Source organism: Pinus tabuliformis, chromosome 3_2, assembly GCF_031772625.1.
Source record: "Pinus tabuliformis cultivar Carrire ecotype Pingquan chromosome 3_2, CPIR1, whole genome shotgun sequence".
NCBI lineage: Eukaryota > Viridiplantae > Streptophyta > Pinopsida > Pinales > Pinaceae > Pinus > Pinus tabuliformis.
The window spans coordinates 922,936,610-922,939,722 of record NC_142302.1 but is presented as its reverse complement, the minus strand read 5'-3'; the positions used below and the strand labels follow the sequence as shown (position 1 = coordinate 922,939,722).

General features: G+C 37.7%; 1 pseudogene; it reads right to left on the bottom strand.

Moving 5' to 3' along the window:
• Positions 1-245: 245 nt before the first annotated feature.
• LOC149183649 (putative carboxylesterase 18) lies at positions 246-1,202 on the bottom strand (annotated as a pseudogene).
• Positions 1,203-3,113: the final 1,911 nt, after the last annotated feature.

Below are 3,113 nucleotides of genomic sequence, written 5' to 3'. Positions count from 1 at the left end.
AAACCTAAAATATTAGATATCGTTTTTTTTAAAAAAGAAATGTGCGCACATATATATATAATTTCAATATCATATTTCAACGATCTCTTTGTATATAATAACCAATTAAATTTTAACCTATCGAAACAATTTGGACAGGTCTTATTCTACATAAATAAATAAAAAATACAAGGTAAAAACATGCTTTTCACTATATATTGATTTATCACCGCCACCATATGCATTGTATTTCAATGCAACTAAATTCATTTTCCACAGAATTTCGTCATGAATCAGTTGAGATCTCATATAAGCCTCGACCAGGACTTTAGGTAGAAAAATAGAAAAAATGTGTGGATGCCCTTCCCGTGGAAGAGACGCTCAATGTCTTTGCCAATTTTCCTAAGATTCTCAACGTATCTGAGATTCCAATCCAACAAAGCGTCATGGCTGTCCACCACGACCAGCGTTGGGGGAAGGGGGAGGACGGAGATATCATTCGACCCAAATACATTGCAGGCGAGATGGTCCCTGTTGGCACCATAGACATAAATGTAATGCCTTCCAATGCCAGTCAGAGTTGTTGATATTGACGATGGGAGCTCTCTGAAGTCTGAGTTCAGAGGGCGTCCTCTCCTCCCCACCGAAAAATGGGTGCAGAAGCACAATATCCACTATTCTCACTCCCTTCATAGCCATATCCTTCTGCGCCGAGACCCTGCAACCCACCTGGTGAACTATGTTCACACCTGCACTGTCACTCATTAGAAAACAACGAGATAGATCTGCATTACCTGGGAGTTGGGCTCGACCGCTGTCCGAGCACAGCCATGTGATGTCACCAAAGCAATCTTTGCATGGAATGGGATATCGATACTGTGGGGAGGACCTACAATCCACATAGATGATTATAACTTCGTGCCTCCTCGCTAAGTGCCTCCAGAATATTCTGTGTAATAGAAAATGGCGAGAGAAGCTAGAGAACCTGCCACCATGGAAGTAGAAGATGACAGGAAAGCGGGACCCCAATTCCTCTTTCTTTCTTTTCTCCTCCGACACCTTCGATTCCCCATCTCGAGCACGAACAGATGAACCCAGACTCCCATCTTGGTATCGATGACGAAGTCCTTGGTGTGAACTCCGTGTGGGCATGCTTGTGGTCTGCAGTCAGCTAATTGAGCTCAAAGCCGAACGTTATAGCATTGAAGTCTGTAGGATGTTGCTGAAGTTGTAGCTCATCCTCCCCAGCTTGCGCTCTCGTTTGGATTTTAGAAGGTGGGTTAACAAATTCGAAATTCGAATTCGAATTTTAGAGCGCCATTATACAATTCAAAATTTGGAAGATAGTACGCATTAATTATGTGTTGAGTTGACAGCGTGGAGTATACATGGTCATGCCCTTTCATCCATACAAGAGTATGAATAGGAACGATGTATGCATACATCCGCAGGCGGAGTATTGGGTCCCGCATATGTCACCGGAAACGCGAGGTCGCCCGCCGGAGTTATGTATGCCATCCCACTGACGTGCACCACATACATAGATGGCAAGGGCATTTATGACTCAATATATGGCTGGTTAGCCCTTGCCCGGAAAAAGTATGTAAACTTTTATTTACAAATAATAAATAAATAAATGATTTATTTATCATGCCAAGGAATTAGTTAAGGAATAATAACTAAATAAGGATTTATTTGATTATTCCTAAGGCATTTAGTCAAATTTAACAAAGAATAATAATTAATTAGTGATTAATTAATTATTCTTAGATAAAAATAAGATAATTAACGAATTATCTGTTTATTTTTCATGATTAGGTTAAATATGACCAGGAATAATAATTGAACAATGGTTTAATTAATTATTCCTAGAATAAAATCAAACAATAGTGATTTATTTAATTATGACTCATGGGTTTAACTATAAATCACTTAACAAAGGTGGTTTATTGAGTAATTTCTCACAGTGAAAGCAATTTGACTATGGTAAAATTGCCTTTACATGGTGTACTTTGATCCGCCTAGTAAATTAGGCTAGATGATCAAATTTTTTGTGATAAAAATGTTTATTATGTTGAATTTTCAACCATTTAATTCAATTAAAACACTTCAATGCTAAATCAAATTAAATATAGCACAATGTATAGTTATCTAAAGCTTATGGAATTCAATTTCATTAGATATATCTATCAAAATTTGTGTCCAAATTTTGAGTACAAAAGCCACTGTAACACCCTCCTCCCACGTTTTCCGGTGCTACCCTATCCACTCGGGTAAACACATGACAAAGAGTTACTATGATATGATTCAACCTCCTTGATCACCTTAAGGAAGTGGAATTGACAAAACAAAACCATACTAGTCTTCCTCTGGTGCTACAGGACCCCCAAGAGCTAAACCAACGTTCTAGGTGTCCATACCCTTAGCTAACTTTCCTTTCACTAATTTGAACTCCCAGTGGCATGAAAAATCCTTCATCCATGCAACTTCAGGCCTCCATTCGCATGCATAGGCAGTACAAGTGTTCGACTGCAGTCTTTTTTGGCTAGTTTTGTGCTTGAGGCCATGAAATCTATGCCACGTTTTCAAGGATAGACTCCAGGTCACTATCCATAATTTAATAAAACTTTATAAAACAATAAATGACACTAATACAAAAATTCTAACAAAAAACTTGATTAAGGACTTGACCTAACGAAGCCTAACCATGGTAGAAATTTCGTCCAACACATCATGAACATGTAATCTACAGGTCATATAATCCCTCTCATAATCGTTGTATTATCCTCTATTAGGTCACACATTCATTATTAATTCATGTAATAATAAAAACATGATGAGAGGCATGACTAAAATTTGTCATAAAACCATGCTTATAACCAATAGATAACCAACATAATAATAATGATAGAACAACCATTAAAGCCACATAATAACAAGTACATTTACAGATAAAATACAAGACCAGAATAACTCTTATAAACATATACAAAATGAAACCAAGTCAGGGGCTTCCACATATGACCCAACCATATAGTGGGTTGAACCAAATCTTTCTTTCAGCCAATCACCCCTGTGCCATATTCCAAGCATGAATCAGGGACTTACAAAAAAAAAGCAGGGCTTCCTTAGGC